Source organism: Pseudopodoces humilis, chromosome 13, assembly GCF_049639895.1.
Source record: "Pseudopodoces humilis isolate 2021_Gansu_Grassland_sample_001 chromosome 13, ASM4963989v1, whole genome shotgun sequence".
Lineage (NCBI taxonomy): Eukaryota > Metazoa > Chordata > Aves > Passeriformes > Paridae > Pseudopodoces > Pseudopodoces humilis.
This window is the reverse complement of record NC_142212.1, coordinates 14592841-14614121: the sequence shown is the minus strand read 5'-3', so window position 1 is coordinate 14614121 and position 21281 is coordinate 14592841. Positions and strand designations below refer to the sequence as shown.

The 21281-nt window shown below is 41.7% G+C and overlaps 1 long non-coding RNA gene across 1 annotated transcript in view; it reads left to right on the top strand.

Annotated features, from left to right (window-relative positions):
- The window catches only part of LOC148183232 (uncharacterized), a 28830-nt gene extending 14160 nt beyond the window's left edge, over positions 1-14670 (top strand). The window contains exon 2 of the long non-coding RNA XR_015773681.1: positions 12128-14670. This is a non-coding gene — a long non-coding RNA (uncharacterized LOC148183232). The remainder of the gene's footprint in view (positions 1-12127) is intronic.
- The last annotated feature ends 6611 nt before the right edge of the window (positions 14671-21281 follow it).

The following is a 21281-nucleotide window of genomic DNA, read 5'->3' as shown; positions in this document are numbered from 1 at the left end:
GGTGATAGGAGAACATGGCTTAAAGTCAGCTGTTGTCTCACAGTTTTTGAGAAGCAGCAGACTCAAATTCAAAGCATCTGTTGCAAAACTAAATGAATTCTAGTTGAAATTTATTTCTAGAAAAGTTGTCCGTTGGGACATTCCTACAGTAAGTTGAATATTTATTTCTGCTGTGAGACATAATTGCATCTGCTGTGTGTTTTTGATTTCTGAATGTCTGGGGGCCAAATCTCAGTTGCTTTAAATGGGTAGTGCTGTTCTCCCTGCTTTTGTTATGGAAAATTCAGCTTGAGATATCAAGTTGTGGGAAAGTTGTTTTGTTTTGGGGCGTTCTTTGTGAGGAGATGGGTAGGTTAGGTAGGTTCATTTTGGGTAGGTTTGGGGTCTTTTTCCCTTGTGGACATAGGGTCAAACTACAAGTAGAATACTTACAGAAATGTTGTTCTCCTGTGTCTGGTAAAAAGCCTAATTTAAATAGTTTCCTTAATTTAAAAAAAAAAAAATAAAATTACTCCTCTAGTAAAAGTTATTCTTTTGTTTTGCTCAAGTTTTATTTCCTATGAGCACAATAATATGTCATTAACAACCTAAATATTTTCATTCAAAATGGTGCCACTTCTCCTAGTTGGGAGTATGAATCTTCATCTTTTCATCCTTTACCATGGGCCAGGTTCTATGGGTGAGCTGACATACATCATGGAGAGGAACATAAACTCTTCCTCTGGCTGTTTTCCAGTGACAGAATTTTGGGGCTTGGGAGATCTTTTGAGGGTGTTTTGGAGTTTTGGGTTGTTGGGTTTGTAGGTTGGTTGGTTTTTTTAGTACAAAAATATTTTATTTTTAGCATCTCCAGCTTTGATGTGTTTTTAAACAAATTCCAGAGCAAGGTTTTGTTGCTCAGTAATCATTTTGCCCTTGAGAGAGATTTATACAAGATCTTCCAAAACATCTCCCCAAAGCTTCTCCAGTGTCATTTATTGTATGTTGAAGAAGGTTTTCATGGAAACAGGGCAGGTAGAGTAAGTACCCTTTACATACCCCATTGCTGATGTCCCATGCTCTGTGGATCTCAATGTGAGAATCATGAGATACCTTTGTAAAGTTTTTCTTTTAATATAGAGGTTTAGGTGATATTTTCAGGATTTTCAGCTGTTGTTCCTTAGCTCTTTGTCTATCTACTTTGTGCATGAAATAATTTGTGTGGTTTGGACATCTATTCAGAAGAAGGCTTTAAGTTTAACTTTTAAACTGTTTCGTTTGTGTATGAGAATTTTTTTCCCTTGGACTATTAGCCATAGCTGTATCTGGGCCAAGATTTTTCATGAAGCATCAGGAATTTACTGAGTACATATGTTCATTCTGTTTTTCCCCCTTGAGACTACCTTTCTCCTGCAATCCAGCCTGGAAAAGAAACTTAACACTGAAACAGCCTTGACACTTTGTACGATGCTTCCTATGCTTCATGAACTCCTCCTCTTGGGTTTTTCAGGAAAGCACTGGGGCAGTATACAAAACTGCAAATAAAATGCAAGTTTACAGTTATAACCCTCATGGATGAAAATCACAATTTAAACAAATAAGTGTAAATATTGGACATGTGCCAGAAGACAGAACAGATTAGGACTTTAGCTGATGTGCAGAAATCTTTCCTGCTTTAAGTTAGTGTTGATATCAAGTGCTAGTCTGTGCTTTAGGAACTTGAAAACAAATTTCAAATCACAGACAGTCAAAACTGGTGGCAAGGTGCTCAAAGGTCTTGTTTTGAGCTGTGGACCTGCTTCATGTTGATTTTTAATTTTTTTTAACCAGACAAACTCAACAAGTTTTAACTTTCAACAGAAAATGTGTGACCCAGAAAGAATAGACCTCAGCCCCCTGATTTTTCTGACTTCATCCTCCAAAATCTTGTCCTTTCCTACTAAGTTTCCCAGGAAATGCAGCTTTGCAACAGACCCAGTTTTATTACTTACACTATTTAAGATTGCCCAGCTTGAAGCAGATTTTCCAGCAAGGGTGAAGGGCTCCAGCTGCTTGGGTCTTTTAAGAAGCCTTAAATTTGTCAACCAAAAATCATGTAAGCAATTTACACATCACACCTGAAACTCTGGGCTGTTGTTTAGTTACATGAATTCTCACCAGCTTCTTGTTTCTGTTCAAGTTTTGCATGACTATAGCAGATGGACAGAAACTCTGCTAACAGTCCTCCAAAACCACTCTTCTGTGTCCTCACAGTGTGGGGTTTGCACAGCTCTTGGTTGTCATCTGCTCTCTCTTTCCTGAGAAAAAACTGTACAAGTTTCTCTGCCTGTTTCATGTTAGTATTAGCAGAAAGGAGGTTGCTGCAGAATGTGGACGTGAAGAAAAGGTTTTCATGGGTTTGGGTATTCTCTTAGTGAGCTAGAGTTGGTAGAAGTGAACTTTACCTTTAAAATAAACAGTATCACTTTGTCTGCAGCTGTTGCCTGTGTTCTTTTTACCCTGGATCTCCAGTGTTTTGATTCTCAGGCATGGAGTATGACTGGCCAAGGACTGAGATGGACAGGACAGAATCACCAGAGTAGTTTTACCTTCTCCTCTGACTGATTTCCAGGCAGGACACAGATGTTTTCAGATTCTCCCGCTTGTTGATATCAGGACATCAGTTTGCAGCTTATTGCTGGAGGCAAATTCTCCTCATGTGCATTATTGCAAATGCTACATAAGCATTATGTATGATAGAATGTAAGAATATGATAGCTGAAATAGAATAAGCAACTGCACTTTTAGAGTTCATATTTGGTATTCAGCTTGCAGCCAGAATAAGAAATTGGATGGTTTAGCCCACTATTTTTTGAGGACTATCACTAACAGTGATAAAAATGACAAGATGACAAGGCCACATGTGCACTTAAGGCAGAAAAAATAAAAGCATGGGATAATTCAATCCATAGATTTCATTTTCATGCTCTTGCAGTCTCTAAGGACTTACATGACTGACAACTCTAATGGCAAAAATCTGGATCTGAGGGTCTTCCTTCACTGACCCAGCAAACCTTTGCCAAGTCATGATGGCTGCCTGATGCACAGCCTGAGTGTCAGCTGAAGAAAGAGAAACACCTGGAGTTCAAGAGCTGAAAAAGACATTTTAAAAGGAAATACAAGATGAAGTGAAAGAAGGCAGGCAAAGAGCAAAGACTGGAGTAGCTAAAACTAATGGTACAGACATTGCTGGAGATGAGACTGTTCCTGCTTCATGGATCATACAGATTTCCAGCCTTGGTTTTGCCACTGGCAGCACCATGCTGTTGTAAAAGTACCAGTCTGAGAGTGGATCTTCTCTAAATGTCCATCATGTGGCAATGCTCTGGGCCATGGGCAGTTCTCTTCCTCTGAAAAGAGTATCAACTGGGTGTAAGAGAGGGGAAGGACACATCAGGGAGCAGTGGGCTGCAAGGATAGTCTCTGCTACCAACTGGGGATGCCACAGAGTTCATCTGCAGATGTGAGTTCCTATTTAATGTGATTTCCAGCAAATCTTTAATCGAGCTCATGACCAGCCTTCTCATGTCACTTTTATCTGGATCTCTCTCGTCTCACCCCATAAAAAGTGGGTTTTATGAAGATGTGGAGTAGCCTACTGCACAAGTGACACATCACCTCCTGAAATGTAATAGAGCTGTCATCCTCGTGCTGCTGTTGTATCTGTTAAAGCCATCAGCTGAACATCTGTCCCTCTGTATTTTATACATTACAAACCACTTTGCCAACTGACTCCACCCAGCCAGGTTGCCGGAAACACTGCATTTTAAATGCTTTTAGAGTGGGAGGAAAGAGGGAGTGTTTTTTTCATTTTTCAGTCAGCTGCATCTGATAAAAGAACACTTTGTAGTGCTGGGTAACCCCAAACATGTAAAAGCTGGTTTGCAAGCCATGCTGCAGTATTATAAAAAGGACTGGAGCTCTTCAAAACTCATTCGATTGGAATCACATTGGACCCAAATTTGGCAAGAAAACCACCTAATTTCAGTGCTGAAATCTGCAACAAACTGGAAGTAATTCTCCATTAGCATGGAGTTCATATAAATCAAGGCTTCTGCTTCCAAAACTGAATTACCCACAACAGCACAAGCTATTGTTGCTTTTAGGAGCAGACATCCAAACCAAAGCATGTCCAGTTCCAGGTGTTCAATGCTGTAATGGGGGCCAGGGTTTTTTGAGATATTTGAATAAGTTAAACAGCATGTTGAGCTTCCCTGAAAAAAACTGATCTCCTTTTGGAAGGGATTTTAACCCTTCCAAAAAAAAAAAACCTGACCTGTTTTTTTCTGATTCTGAATATTTTTAGAAATATTCTAGATTTCTATAGAAATATTCAAATTTTCTGGCAGGATCTTTGTATTTGGCTTGATGATGCCCACAGGAAAGAGCTGCAAAGATGTCATGAGGCTGGACCAGCAGCAGAAGGCTGGAGAAAGCAGTGATGAAACAGAGGGAACAGAAGCAGACTGCAGGGCATGGCCAGTGGAGCTTCTGCAGCAAGTCCCTCTTCCCCACACAGTTTGGTACTACAGTTTCATCGCATACACCTCAAACAGAATTTGATCTCCTTGTAAAGAGTGAGGAGCTGAGCAGATTGTTATTAAAATCAACCAGATTTCATAGAATTAACTGTAGGGTGGCAAACATTAAATAGCCAACCGCTATTTCATTTTTACCCTTGTTTTAATGCTTTTTTGTCTAAACAGCAGCAGGTGTTCTGAGCTGTCCTGTCAGCGTTTCCATATGGGTCAGAAACTAAATCAGCTACCAAATATGGATGCAGAGTAATTAATTACTCCTGCAGTACTTCTCTCTTTGCTGATATTGCATTTATTTTCATTCTTGGGCTGTACCTGCCTGTGTGTCAGTTCCCAAGGCAGTGTCTGACTCTGTTTGCAACTTGGTGTAGTGAAAAGAACACCTTTTGCTACCCCTAATTCTAAATGTTACTATTGTCTTGTGGGTTATTTTTACCCTTTTGCTTAGAAAATGCTGGGGAGTCAAACCATATGTAAAGATGCTGTAGGTTTAATTGTGATTGGGATTGATATGGAACACGGTGTATTTGAGAGTTCATCTTGAGGGAAAAGTCACAGTATAACCAGTTTATTAGTCATGATGGTTCTTGATCTCTTGAGAAATTCACCCTGTTGCACCTGCCAAGAAAGGCTGGAACAGCTAAGGCAGTTTATTTCAAGAGATACTTGGATACAGCATAAGAGACACTTGCTGGCTGTGTACCTGCATTCAAAATGGGTTAAGACTAAACTGTGTGTGTCTGCAGCCTGAGTATGTGCTACTGATAAACTCATAATCAAAGAAGTTAAACCCTTTTGAAGATCAAAAGAACTGCTGTTATGTGTATCTGATTACAAACAATGGTCTACAGTGTCTTGTAGCAGCAAATACAATCAGTGACACGAACAGGAGTGGCTGGGATGGATTGATGGAGATATAGGGCTTTAGGACTCTCTTCTCTGGTCCTGGGCACTCTGACCCAGTGATAGGAGCAAAATACACATCGTCGCTGCCACGTACTTCCAGTCTCTCTTACAAGCTGAGTCTTCAATCAACTGGAGAGACCTGGGAGGAGCAGTGAAACTGTCAGATGTATTTTGTCATGGCAAGATATCCTGACTTTTAGAGAGAAAGGAAAGCTGTACTTTCTCCCCTGCTTCTCCTTTTCCATATCAGACATGTCCAAGAATGAGGGGGAAAAAATCAGACTTAACTATGACATGTCTCATCCTTACATTTCCCTGTGTTATTAATTCATGGTGCATGGTTTAGGCTTTGTTCTGGTCCTATACTTTCTAGTGTATTAGTATTGAAAACTGAGAGCCCTCAGTGCTCTTTCCTCTTCCTTGGACAGACTCAGCATTCTCCTCCAGGACCATAACCATGTCTCCTTCCTGAGGTTTGAGGGATGAGGGGAATTTTTGTAGACTCAGGGCACACAACTCAAGGAGTCCCTGAGAGTAAAGTAGCCATGTGCTAAGATCAGTGCTGGTGGGGTGTGGAGGAGTTTGATTAATATGCTGAAACTTAAGCTGTGTCTGCCAGAGACTGGTACTAAAATACCAGGAAAAAACAACAACAAAAAAAATTCTAACATGATAGATATTTGAGAAATGCTGTAGATGCCTTCACATTGTCTGGGGCACAGGGAGGATAAACTTTGCCTTCTTTACTTCAGCACAAGCCAGATATTATTTTGTCAGTAGATATTGAGAAGCGTGAGAGAGGATAAATGGAATATCTGGTGACAGGGATTTCCACCAAAGCCACCTCAATGGCAGCCCCAGAGCTGGTTTTACAGTCTGAAGCAGGTCATGTGCTGTAACTAATCCTTCCCTCTCACATCCTCCATCCTAGGCAAAATCATCTGTGCCTGTCAGCACTTCCAGGAGTTGGGGTGTAAAGGGGTCTGTACAGTGATTCCAGTCTCATCTAGGATATAAAGGGATCATGCTCTGTTCCTCTCACCTCCTCACCCTTCCATATATCCCAGCAGTGGATTTCCCAGAGCATTTCTGTCCCATAAATAAGGCATGTTGTCACTCTTGTTTGCCTGACAGAGAAACTGGGTAACACCTGAAAATCTGAAGAGGAAGGAAAGAAATATTTCATTATAAGTGATTTCTAAATGAAGAATCTCAGAACAAGCGAGTCAAAAGTGTATCTTGAGGAGGAGGGACATTCAGTAAGGCACTGTATGTTGGAAATTTCAGCTGTTATTTATAAGAAATGCTGCACAGAATCATAGCACAGCCCAGACTGGAAAGGATCTTGAATGATCATCTGGTCCAACATTATAATAAAGAAAAAATGTGATTAAGAAAATGTCCTGGTTTTGCTATTTCCAGGCATGTTGGATTGTGCCTTGCTTCTGCCAAGGTCAGATGGTATTACTCTGATAAAGCAGACTGGGAAATGGGGCTGGTAGGCCACTTCTATTCATTTTCACATGCTCTATGTAACCAAAAACTGAAGTATAATCTGTTGGCACGGGATCGTCTGTGTATCCTTAGTTCAGTCAAAGAACTTTTTTGAATACTTGACATTTTAGTCTCAACCATGGTTTACATCTGAAGTATTGAAGGTTTATTTTGATTAGACTCTGAATAGTCATTTTTGATTAGCAGTCTGCATAGATCAGAAATGATATTGCAAATCTGAAGCCCTGCTGATTGCCAAAGGTAACACATTCTCTGTGCTTACTCAGGTTTTCGGTGCTGAACTTTTTTGAAGTTGAGCTGAACCATAGAATATTTGTTTGTTTTGCAACTGTTGTCTAGCCATCTGGTTTAGGTTTTGCTTGATTTCAAGAAGGGTTGGATTGTTTTGGCTTTTTGTTTTTTACTAAAGATGTTGGGTGCATTAATCCTCTGAAAAATCAAAACGCCCTCAAGATTAATTACAGATATGGGTCAGCTATTTGTTGCATTCTACCCATATGAAACAGGTGTTTGGGTTGGCAAGTCATCCAGGGGCAAAGGAAGGACTTCACAGATTTATTTTTTTTTTCCTTTGAGTTTATGGTGAAACTGAACTTTACACATTCTCCAGGAATCAATTACTTCAAATGTCGTGTTCTGCAAACAATTCTTATTGGAATGGTTTCATAGAATCACAGAAAAACTGAGGTTGGAAAGAAAATGTACAGGTCATTTAGATCAATCCCTACGCAAAGCAAGACCATCTGCTTTTGTCTTTATCTTAGCCACCCATGAGGTAGCTGGAAAAAACAAATAGATGCACCCATCCTAGCTTGTTCCCTTCCAGGAAGAAAAAATACCATTCTTGGTGCGTCCTGTGCTCCAGTCCTTGCCTGACTTGGTTACAGCATTTTCATGTCTTTCTTGACTGAAGTACTTCCTATGGGAATATAGGACAATCTCTTCCCCTTACCTGGTGTCTCCACATGTAGCCTGAAAGTTTGGATTGGGTTGGAGAGCAGTGTAGGCAAGGTCTGGGGAGATAAAAAGGGAAGGCAATAAATTCACAGCTAAGACAGGCACCTTTGGCTGGTGGCTTTCAGCAGGAGGTGGTGAGCTCATGGTGTTTTCCCTGGGGGAATTCTCCAGTAGCATATTTTGGTGTTTCTGAGACGTGGAACCCAGGTTTGTTTTCCTTTGATCTGTTTGGCGAACAAATAGTGCTTCCAGCAGCCAACAGCACTTCAAATCTGATCCAGCAGGGAGCCCTCTCATTAGGTAAAAGGGGTTCAGACTGCAGAGGTTAAACCCAAATGCTGGTTCAGCACCCCACTCAAAAGAGCTTGCTTGCCATATGCTGACAGATGAGTGTCTTTTCCTCAACAACTAAACTCTTGTTTAGCTTCATTTCAAATGTTTACTTTTCTGCTGGGATTTCAATAAAAGCCTCTTGTCCTGCAACAGCAGCAGCAAGTCATCCAGGACAAGAATGGGGTCTGTAAAACTGTCCTGGTTTTGTGCTTGTAAAGCTCTTTGAGAGAGAGTACACTACCCATCCTGTGTTTTGCTTTTGGAAGGAAGTTAAACATACATATTTAAGTTATTTGTGTTATTGTTAGATCATGGGGACAAAGGGGCTGACTGGTAACAAGCATTAAATGTTAAATATATGCCCCTATGATTCTTTTTCTAAAAAACTAAACAAAACAAACTCCCAAAACAGGAAAGGAAGAGGGGGGAAGTGAGGATCAGTTGTTATGTTTTGAGTTGCTTTGGTTTATGCATTGTAGTTTTTTCCTTTTGAGCTATTAGCCTACTGAATCTTGAGCTATCTCTGGTCCCCAGAAATAAGGCCACATCTTCAATTTCTCTAACAGAAGAGTTGCCTTTGAAAATTAAATTCTGCAGCTAACTCACTTGTGTATTGGTCCACTGAGGAGAATTGCATCCAGCACAGTACTGTGAACTGTTTCCTGTGGCTTTTCCCTCTGTTCAATGATCAACTCCCTATCTTAGAACAAATGCCACAGCAGCTCTGGACAGGAGCAGAAAGGTGTATTTTAATTTTCTCTTGGCCTTTTCTGTTTCCAACCTTAAACGGAGCTGAATAGTGGGGAAAAGCCAAGCCTCAGTGTAGAGCAGCAGTGGCTGAGCCCGTGGGTGCTGCAGCCCGCAGTAGATTTGGGCGATTCTGCAGCATCCCTGGCGAGAGCTGCGCTGGACCCAGCCCTCTCCCCGGCTCCTGCAGAGCAGGGGGCCACGGAGGAAAAAGCTGCCAGTGCTTCTCCCCTACTGGTGTTGACTAAATCATGTGAGAGGGATTAAGGAGAGCAGTGAAGCATTTTAACCCTGCTCTCACCGCAAGAGCACTGGGGAGATGGAGTGTTCTAACTGGGCATGTGCATCTAAGGGGCTCGGACATGAGAGGGGGGGGAGTGAGGTGGAGTTTGACAAAGAGCCCCTAATCCAGTTAGCTCTTGATGCTGCTGATGGGGCCACGACATGGAACTAGAGAGTGTTTGCTCCAGGATTTCCTCCCTCTGGACGCTGAGCACTAAGGATCTTTTGCTGTTTCGGGAAGGCAGCAGTGCCACAGCAGATTTGTGTGATGCTTCCACAGCCGTTCCCACTCCTCCCTGGAGCTTTCTGAAATCACTCTGCCTTTTGATAGTGGCCCAGCTCCCCAGTTCAGTGCCTCCTCTTTGTGCGGGCACCATGGAGTCCAGGCTGGAGGGAGATAATACTTCCTGAAGTGCTCATTTATCCCAGCGGGAGAGAGGCGGCTCGCAGCATCCACACGGGTTATTAAGCTGCACTGGAAAGAAAGAGCAAACTGCAGAGTTGTATTAGTTTATGTATTATCAGCATTTGTAAGGTACCTGTTGCCTTAGTAACGAGGAACAATGTATGTACAGCTTCGACCGGGCAAAATCCACCCTCTGGTCAGGGAAATAAAAAATTCATGGCCTCTCCTCCTGAGCCACTCCTCCAGCGCTTGGGAGGAGGGCTTAGGAGACAGAAGAAACTGAGCTGGTTGTTGCGATCATACAATCCCGGTTTCTGTTCATTCAGTGCTCCTGGGAACCCTGCAGAGCTGCTAACAAGCTGTGTGTATATTGAGAGTACGTAGGGATCTGCTGGAGGCAGGGGGGACAGAGGGGTGGGCAAGCTCACGCAATTCGAAACCTGCACAGTGCCTTCCAGTGCAGTGGGCTTGGGGATATCCTGAGCTGTCCTTTCCGTGTCCCTCCTGCTCTCATCTCCAAAGGACAGCCGGGGAACTCCCCAGTGGAGCTTCTCCTGACCCCATTCACCTTGGAAACTAGGCTGTGTCGGCATGAGAGGAGTGGCAGGCTCTGCTGTTTGTGTGACGAGTGCATGTGCTGCCCTGTCCTCACTTCTCAAGGCTCAGTGTTTTATCATTAAATGGGAATCACAGCATTGCCAAACCTGAAAAGTTACCACAGGTTTCACAGCAGCAATTACTCTTCTAAGGAGGGCTGAAGGAGTGAATGGATATGATGCTGTTGCTGTTTGTGTCATGAGATAGTCTCAAGACAGATCATCATCCCATCACGCTGGGCACTGGGAGCTCACGCTGGCACCGTGCTCCCACTGCCCCATCTCTGGAGCAGGGACCCTGGCTGAGTACATGCTCCTCTGGACTTTCAGATGCTTGACACTTGATATTTTTCTTGTGGAAAAATAGATCGCTCTGTATAAACAGTATAACAAGATAAACATGGTGCTCAGTATGACAATCAAAAAAATACTGCAAGGATGCCTTAAAGGCTGAGGTAGGTTCAGAAGACAATGCTGACTTTGTATCAATGTCAGGGAGAGAGTCATTGCTCAGGTCCTGGCAGTTGTAGGAGATAAAAGAGCACTTTCTATTGCACGTGGCTCAGCTAGTATGGGCTTGTTCCTAGCATTGATTCTATATGCTGGCTAATGACAATACAGTTATTGTTCTTACACCTGTTTGCAAAGGGAAGTGAATTGATAACAGAATTTTAGTGCCTCTCCATGAGGCAAATGGGTCAGGTTTCTTTATTTTTGCCATTTAGTGCAGTTCATCTAGTCTCTCAAATCCGAGCTGCAACCCAAGAGATATATATGCATATATATAACGTATATATATAAGCAATTCAGACCCTTGTTTTATCATCTTCTAAAAGATGATAAAATAAGTCTTTAAAATATCCATCAGAGTGAAATAAGAGGTGAGATTCTGATAGCTGTAAACTAGGCAGCCAGCTAAGGGGAATTATTTCTGGCACTGCAGGGTTTTGCTGCAGGATCACATCACAAGTGGTAGCCAGCAGCACAGAACTTACTTCACTTTGGCTTGATGCTTGTCACAATTGCTGCACAAACAGTAAAAATTCATCATCTGTTACTTTTCCATGTTCCTTTCACTCTCTATTTGTTGCATCAGAAGAGATTTGTCTTCACTCTCTATCAGCCACCACAGTGATTGTCTCACTGTGACTTTGACTATAATTTTAATTGTCTATAGATCCTGCACTGATCTTTCTGACACTGAATGATTTAAGAGTAGAGTTAAGCTCCAGAATCGATGTTAACAAGTCTTTACTCAGGACCCTTATTTAATAAACTCTCATAGCCTCTAGGGGTAATTTACAAAACTGACCTTCACTGACTATCTGTAAAACCAGAAAATCAGTAAATACATTTCTTCAGAAAGTAATGGATGCTTCCTTACTGGGAATTACCATGGCACCTGAGTCATGGCCACAGCTTTACCTGCCCCAAAGCATTACTGCTCTAACTTTGCGGTAGATGATTTATTGCCCTGCAAAGGGCAATAAACCCAAACTTCTTGTTCAATGCACATTAAGATGTTGCAGCAGAAGTAAAAGTAGATGATGACTTGCAGTGCAGAGCCTCCTCACATGTCTAGCAGAACTGACAGGGTAATTTTAAATGGTCCAAGTTATAGGAGTCTGAACCAAATGTTGTAAAAGATATGGTATGGAACAGCCAGGCTTTGATGAAGACATGGCTGGCTAACCTAACAGGCATTCCTTGGTTTAACAACCCTGCAACAAAGTGCAGTGAGTTGTGTGGCTTTGAGTTCAACACGAAGGTTTCTGCTTTAAAAAGTAAAGGGGAAAAAAAGTAATTGTGTTGGCATTCTGTTCTGGCAGACAAGATACAACTGGGACCATGCCCCCAGTGAAAATGCCATGGAGACAATGTCTGCTCCTACCCATCACATCGCTTTCCATGCCAGTGGCTGACTTCAATCCGTACGCAAAATCCTGGCTGCAGTGGTATTTGCAAAGGTGAAATCACGCAACTGTTACTGAAGCCTGCTCCTTCCTGATTGGAAAAGTCAATAAACATTTTACAGATGATGGGTTTGGGCAGTGGTTCTAAAGTGACTCTGCTTCCTTTTGTCCTCTGATTTGACTGCTGGAGATGCTGTGTGTACTTCATAGTAAGTGGGTAATAAAGGATTATTAAGTGATACAAGTGTGTTAAGAAGTGCTATCCACAAATCAGTATAAAATATTCCAGGCTATTATAAGACCCTATTACAAGAAAATGGAAGGATTTTGCATCAGTTGATTAACCAGTTATGAAACTCTGCCTCTCATTAAACTTTCATATGACATATTAAATGTACAGTTGTAAATGAAAGGCGACTAGGCCATTTATTGCAAAACAAATGGATTGATATGATAAAAAGGGAGCTGTGCTTTTGTGTGGGGACACTGTCAAGAGGAATAGGAAGAGCACTCCCAAAAATGAGAATGCCATGATGTGCTTTTACTTCAAAACAGAGTCCTGAATCTGCCCTGTTAGAAAAATCTATCACTGAGACTTGAGTGAAGTATTATCTAACCATCTGAGACACAGCCCTATAATTCATGGGTCATTGACACAGTAGAGAAGATCAGTTCTGGCTATTGTAGCAGCAGAGGGACTCTTAATCCATGGATTATTAACGTGGAAAATTGAAGGGGCTGTTACAGGCTTGTGGTTTATTAGACTATTGTGGATTTAGAGAGCTTTAATTTGAAGATTATGGACACAATGGAGTGCAACAGATCCCTTGACAATGTCAGTGGCAAGGCTTTTGTACAGGAGAAAGCTTCTGCCTGAATTCTGTCCTTCCCCATCCCACAGGATACTGCTTAGGAAAACACTTATGGGGCTGCAATCACCTTTGAAGCTCATTTGATCAAAGCAACTCAGAAACCCACTTCTCTGAAGATAATGTTCCCTCAGCTCTCCAGTCTGGAAATTATTTTGTTCTAGCAAGTCTTTTCTTGCCAGCACTTGATTTTCATCCCCTGTTGCTGTTTTGTCTTGCAAAACTTTGATGCTACATCATGTTTGTATAACATCATTAGGTCCATGGGATGCTTTGCTGGACAAGTGAGCTGAATGTGTTATGTGTTGGAGAAGCACTAATGAATGAAACCTTGGACCTTGACTAGTAACAGCTTTGGGAAATACCCTCCTGCCCCATATCACCATCTCAAAAGCACTGAGTGAGCTTATCTCTGCTCCCCATTCACCTTGAAGGACTAATGGAGATGTGAGGAGTTGGTGGGTATGGAGAGACACAGTGAGGCTTGAACACAACCATAGCTCCAAAGACCATCAGCCTGCTCTGAAAGCTCACCAGGGAGAGTTTCTTCCCTACCCAAGAATGTTGTATGCTCTCTTTTTACTGTTCTCTGTCCCAGAAGGGAAAGAAGAAGGAAATTGTTACAGAAAACACTGCAGGAAAGGTTGAGGGAGACTCAGAACTGGCATTGGGGTAGGTTCTGTAACTGCAGTGGTTCCACAGCACTGGCATGAACTGGAAACCTTTCTTCTCCATTCTCTGATTTATGTCTGCAGTACAGGAGGAGAAGCTGAGAGCAGACCAGCACAGAGTAGCTGGTTGGATCAAGGCTTTTGGCATATCTTCTGTGCCCGTGCTCAGCTCCAGCTGTCTGTGCCTGCACAGGTGGTTTTGCATCTCTTCCACGACTGTCTGCAGCTGGGGAGTGAACTGAGGCAAGCAGGGAGGAATGCCAAAACACCATCTGTGCGGGCATTGTTTGGTTTGTTGTGCTCTTGTCCAGAAAAAGCACAATTTGTTCATGGAGCTTCTTGCTGCTGGAAGCTGAGGAAACCAAAGTGTGAATGGGATCAAAAGGAACTGCACAAGCCCATGGTTGGTGGTTCATGAATGGCTTTTGAATGATATCTCAGACACAACATGGACACCAAGATTTCTAGCAATAGGGAGGACAGCAGGAAGAACAGCCATGCTTGTCCTCTTCTCCAGGTCATTTCCCAATGTTGGATACTTTCTACTTCTTCTATTGGATTTCATTTTAGGGCCAGATAAAACCCTAAAAGCTTTCCCAACAGGGGAAGGAAGAAGGCAGCTGCACAAAATAAACTACAGTGTCTGTGAATTGGGGAATGGGAAGCAAAAATGAGGCAGGGAGTTCTCCCAGGCCAAGACAGGTGAACTGAATGCTCCAACATCAGTGAGACAGAGTCTCTGTCAGTATGTGACAGAGAAATATGTGCAGGACTTCTGAAGGCAACTCAAGAATTTCTAGGAACAGCTCTGGGCATTGGGACAGTTCCTACTTCTGATTCTCCAGAGTGTACCCAAAGGCTTGGTATATACACAAAATTCCAGAAATCATGCAGAGCCTTGATTAAATTGTAAAATTGGTTGAGTGATTATTTTATTTGAAAAATATATATTTACTTGAAATAAACTGTTTCTCAACTATGCTTATGTTACACAGATAGTTTGGTTTATATTTGAATAGAAAATGTTTAATATTCAGCCTGGGAATAGTTATTTAGCACAAGTAACTATTTCTTTAATATTAATTTCCACTTCAAGTATTTAAATTTTCTTGCTTTCCCTCCCTTACCCTCTTCTATTCCTATCCCCATCAAAATTTACTTATATTTCTCAGGGAATATATGTGGTTTAGAGTAATGCAAAACAAATGATGGATTGAGTGTATTTGCAATGCCCTTTGAAAACTGTCCCAGTGTTCAAATACTTCTCAGTTTTATTCCTCTAAGTGTTCTGTGCTTACTGCTGCAACATGTCATCTACACAGCCAGGAAGTTGTACAAGATACACAAGATTCAAGCCAACAGGATAAAATCCAAGTGATCTTTTAGCCAGCTTTTGAAATGAACATAATTTTGTGACCCAGAACTCCAGAAATTAATATTATCTCAGCAGTCAAACACAGATGGTCCACATGAAATTTTCTGTGTAACTTCTAATTTGATATGTGAAACATTTCATATATTTTTTTTAATATACTGTGATTTTGAGCCTTATGCTATTTAATAAAGTACATATTGTTTTAAAGGAACAAAGACCTGAGAAGGGTTTGGTTCAGGAACATTGCCAGCTTTAAGCAGCTTTCAGAATTTGTCTAGCCAAAGATGGCTGATTTTTGACAAGCACTGTACATGCAACTCTATGAAATGGGAGCACACCTTTTAAGGGTGATGTGCTGTACACCTGCAAGGAGTTTTGAAAAGTTCAGTTGCCCTGACACTCTAAACTCTCAAATAGTGGGAAACTTTCCTTTGATTTCAGCAGATGTCTCCCACAAGTATGCAAGAAAATGTTTGTCTTTATATTATCAGCAGTTTTTATATTACAAAATAGCCAAAGGTCAGAATTTCATTTTCTCTCAGGCATGGCGCTGAATGAACAATAGCTGAATAACTGTATTTGGATTCAGTCACTGATTACACTCCCTCAAGATATTCTCAGAATCACTTATTTTTCCATTTCTGCCCAATAAAGTGGCTGGAGTTTGGTAAACAGCTAGAGTCAAAGGGGTGTGGGAGGTAAAAATACAACTGAGGTAGGTGAGAGGTTCTACTGGTGAGAATATGAAGGAGGGAAAGACACTGAGTTCCCGGAGCTCCGGGCATCACCCTCCCTGTGAGAGGATTGAGAAACAATGCATATTTTGGTCATTTGGTCGCTAATGATCAGAGCAGAATTACATCCTAATTTCAAGTGTTTTAGTAGCAGATGAGGGTTTCCTACTGAAGCCTAGGAAACAGAATAATTTGTGTTTGACAGTCATGTTCAGAGGAGATACCTGGGGCTGCTGTGAAACACTCCATGTGGCGAAGAGGGGCTCCCACTGCCATTGCCATATGAAACACTGTGACTTGTCCCTAGGGGTGCAGGGGAATAACACTGTCTGGGCAACAACAGGGAATTACTCCTACTCAGGCTACTGCTCTCCTCTGTCTCCTGGCCTTCCTGTATAGCAAGGTCACACGGGGAGCCATCAGGAGACTGCTGATGTTGACTCAGAGCAAGCCTGGCCACTTTTCCTCCTCAGCTTTGGCAAGATAACCATCTCTGCTGGGATGAGCCAAGGTGGGGATCTCTTTCTTTGCTTGATCAAAGCAATTCAATTACCTTCTTTTAGAGCTTTATATACTAGCATCACATAACATCTCTTTTCACTTAACTACTCCAGTCATTCATTATCCATTCAAAGGGAACCTGGCAGAGCTTCTTGTATTCAAGTTTTTTGGATCTGTAGTTATATCTGTTATTGGTCCAGAAAACATCAGCTTTCATCTGACCTCTCCCTTGCATGGAGCTTTTCCTTTCAAACCAAATTTTTTGTTTAAATATTTAAACATTTATTTATTTAAGTAGCAAACTCATGCATCCTCTACTCTTGTCAAATTTCACTAGACTGCATTTCTCTGGCTTTGCTTGTTGTCTTATGGCTCAGCAGATAATGTATTAATGACCTGTACAAAGCCCCAGCAGGACTTATCCTAGGGAGAAAATTGACAATGTCTGGATTTCTCAGTAGTCCTTAATTTGTAAATGTTACTCAGAAAGATGATATGACTCCAATGAAACCAATTCAGCTGCTCCTTTGTAGATACTACATCCACAAGGAAAGATCTTCCATCTTCCTTGATTCAAAAGCTGCTGGTGTTTCCTATAGGAAGACTAAGCTCTGTGTTTATTAGTCCAATAAATGGCCGTCACTTAATGCTCCAACCAATCCTCCCAGCAATTACAATCAGCAGGGTTCCCATGCTGCGCATCAGTGACGGTTCGTGAACTTGCTTCAGTAACTTCCCCTGAGTTAACACAGCTGAAGCACACAAGTCAAACGACAATTACTTCGTTTTGTTGGGGGATTTCGAATCCTGGTTTCCTAAAGAGATTTCCACCATCACACTGTAAGTCTCTACACCTGAATATGTTGTTAAGTTTCATCCAAATTTGACAGACAGCTAAGTATGTCAGCAAGATAAGCCACTGAGGAGAGATTAAATCCATGCCACTCAATCAGGAACAAAAGCTGACCTGTAATCTCAAGTAAATCTCCAAATCCCTCAGAATACTCATAGGAAAAGTATTCCTGCTGTAGGAGATGTTCTGACTTAGGGTTCATCAGAGACTGGCCCAGCCCTGAACCAGGCAGCCAAAGGAAACAAGGCTTTGCAGCTCCTGTTGCTCACAGACTGGCTTAGTGTTAAACTTCTTCCCAATTTCACCTTCAGAGATGCGTGTCAACTTTTGGGCTTTTATTTTAAACACACAAAGGTGTTTTTTTCCATTAAATATTGTGCAACTGCACTGGGAGGTGCATTTACAGTACTTTAGTAATAATTCTTGAGCATGGATAGGAAACTGAACCTGAGGGCAGGGACCACAGAAAGCTTTATTGTATTAGAGAGGGTGGCAGCCTGAGAACATCTCTGTATGGGAACACAGCTTGTAGAAAATCAAAATATAAATGTGCCAGATTCATACAACGTGTTGCAATGACTCCACGATCCCAGAACTCTGGGACATTTACATTTGGACCACAGTAGTCCTGTGAGGAATGCTGATAGAACAGTGAGTTCCTGACAGGTCTCAGGTCTGTTGTGTGGTGGGGGCTGGCTTTCAGCTCTGTGTGTTTAGTAGACTCTCATGGCCAAGCGCACACCCTGTCACTGCTGAGGAAAGGTGTTGGAGCTGAGCCCCGCTTTCGTGTGTGAAGCTTCCCTCTCCTCCAAATCTGCAGCAGCACTTCCTGCTCAGTGGAAAAGAAGGAAAGCAGTGATGCTGTCTAGGCTCTGAGTAGCATCATCCATATGAGGACAGTGGTTCTGATGGTAAATGTTTCATAGGTCATTCATATCTGATAAAGATGAGCAGCAATACATTAAACTTTTCATATTCCTTCATGTATCTCTTTTTTCAATTACTTGTTTGCTGGAGTGCCTCACTCTCCTGCTCCATCCTGGTGAGGAAGGAAATTACTGGTGTCTAAACAGAAAGAGCCAAGACAGAGAAAACTTAATCTTTTGAAGCAAATTAGGAGATAGAGAGGTGCTCAGGGCAATTCTCAAAAATCCCCCAAGATGTCCAGCTTCCCTGAGCATCAGGTATGAAAGAAATTCCTGTAAGTTTTCTATTTACTTCTTTGCTAACCTAAATCCCTCTGAATGTCTGGTACTAGCTCATCTACCCATGGTTAGAGAAGGAATTTGAGGTATCAGGAAACTGATCCTTTTCCAACAGCAAAACCAGTGTCTAGTTGCTGTCTTTTCCATCTCACATGCTGCATTCTGGAGAGCTTGCCAGCTTGAACTGGACACTTTATTTATAGAGGGAAACTCTCAAACTGCTTTGCATCAGGAACAATCTATATGCATACATGTATATTAGTATACAGAAGGGTATATATTTATATAAATATACATAGCGTGTGTATGCATATGTGTGTATACAAAATACATTTACAGTACTAAGAAAATAAGAAACGAAAGAGAGGTTCCAACATACCAAATTCTCATCCAGGGGAGAATTATGCCTGTTGCCAGTGGCTTATGAAAACCTTTGAAGTGTGCTACATTGCACTACATTCCTCACCAAACTTAAGGATGGTAAATGAATACTAGTAAATTCTGAGTAGCTTTTTTCTTTTTTAACTTAATTTTTCTAGTAAACTCCCTCCTACCAGAAGTTCAGCTGGGACTGCTTTCCTAAATTTATTTTGCTTAAAACAGGAACTGAGATTTAAAACCATTATTAATAAACAGTTTATTTTTTACTGTGAGGCATCCAACATAAGTCATAAATTATTGTCCACTTAATTAAAGACACTCACCTTTCCAGCTGTTGCTCTAATCAACTCAATCTAAAGCAAATAAATTCAGTGCTTTGCCAGTTCTGCCACGGACTTTGGTGCAGGCACAAAGGAGTGTCAGGGTTCCTTTCGTCACCACTCCAGGTGTTACTGGGCCCAGTTGGAGCTGATTTTCAGAGGCTCTGAGACATCCTTGAACTTCTGGAAACTCTGACTCTTTATCAGCAGATTGTCTAAGATGTGGACTTACATGCCTGACCAATAGAGTGAGGTCACCCCTTGTCTTTATTTTTTTCTTATTTTTCTTGAATCCAAGAGTGGACCTGTGAGAAATTAAAGTAACTTGGCCACAGCTATCCTGGAAGAGCAAGTCTGCCATGGATGTAGCCAGCAACTTGCTCAATGACCCTTCAAGCTAACCCATATACAAGATCATTTTCTATGAAATGGAGTGGGATGTTTCAGGCAGCTGGTTGGAGAGAGGAGCATGTCTGTGACTACTATTCATAGCAAAAAAAAAAATTCTCATTTTCAGTCTTTTCTACAGCTGACTCTCTGTAAGCCTCCTGAGTTCAGGAGTAACTAGATGAGTCCATGGAAAACAATTGTACAGAGCTGTGAAATACAAATAGAAAAATATCACCCTGACCCTAGAAATCACCCATGACATTTGTTAGAGAGGCTTCAGGAGAAATGGGATGGGAAACAGAAGATACAGGTAGCTGGAAATGTCTGGGATGGTAAAATTCATCCCCCATCTGAAGTAACCTGCAAAAGAGGGGACAGTGGGTTAACCTTTGTTTATAGAGAGGTGTCAAAGGTGTGCATTCCTCTTCTCTGCATCTCACGCTTAATTGACTTCTGTTCCCAGTCCTGGTATGCTCCAGTGGCATCTGATGTGATTCACAGAGGGGTGAGAGAGAGCCTGTGATAGAGCCTGCAGATAGGAGAAACCAAAACATGGCAATAATTACACGTAGGTAGGTATTAATCTGAAATCAAACAGAATTTGACCAGCCAACTTTCTCTGTCATCTACTCTGTCAGGCTCCAGAAAGCTGCCTTGATCCTCAGTGTTTGTGTGGGAAGGCATACCAAAAAGGGATGAAATGCTCCTTTTGTAATGTCTTTTCAAGCATCTAAGCCATCTCTGCTGACCTAGTAACTGCAATTTAGTGACTGTATCATCTGCCCAGTGACATTACCACTGGTTTGCAGTTAGATAACACTTCTCAGAAAGGGAAATTTAATCTATTGGATTACTTTTTCTGAGTAACAGAGGCAAAACATACAAACAGGGAAATTTTGCAAGGCCAGAGTTTGTTTTTACTTATGACATCTTTTAAAACAAAGGTTAACCTTCTGTTCAGAGAATTCCTTGTAGGGCTAAGGTTCAAAACTGAAAGCAGGAGCCCAGCAGAAGTGTGTAGTAGTAGATGTGACTGGGAATTGTGTAGCAAGTTGGGGGCTATGTTAAATCTGAATCCTTATGAGAATATATGAAGGCTGGGTGCTGCTACTTTGAGTTAGTTTCTCACTTTATGAATTTTTAATATTACTTACTATTGCAGTTGAATGGTTTGTAGTTTATTCTTTATTAAAAAAACAAACAAACCTTTCTAGGTTGGAGAGAAGCGGAAAAGAATGATGAATGCAGCCTGGGAGGCTGTACCCAACTCCTCCCTTTTCAGAAGTAGATGTCCTCAGAACCACTTGAGCTGGTTTGGGATTTTTCCTGTTAGCAGCTCTGTCCAGGGTCTGTTCCCATGAAGCAGAACCATTAACTAAAGCCTGAGCATGTTGGACCAGGGGCATTCTCTGCAGAATGGCCCCTTCATGTACTGCAGCAAAACTGGAGCTGGTGCCACTTGACTGCATCGGGTCCTGTGTTTGTGGATTTAACTGCATTTTCTGCTACAGGCCTCCTGGTATGTAAGAAAGCAAATTCAAGCTTGTTGTTCTGTTCAGTGAGGCAGCAAACTTGTGGGGGGAAATTCCCCTCCTTCTGTAGTTCATGGTGTTCTTCTAAACTATTTATAAATAGGTTTGCTGTAGCCAGTGTTTGCATTTGGACAGCCTCACTGTTCTCTTTTTCAAGGCTTCTCTCAGATCTGAAAGTAAAGGTCAGGTTGACTCCCCTCATTTGAAATAGGAAGAAAGTTAACCCTGTAAGCAGGTGG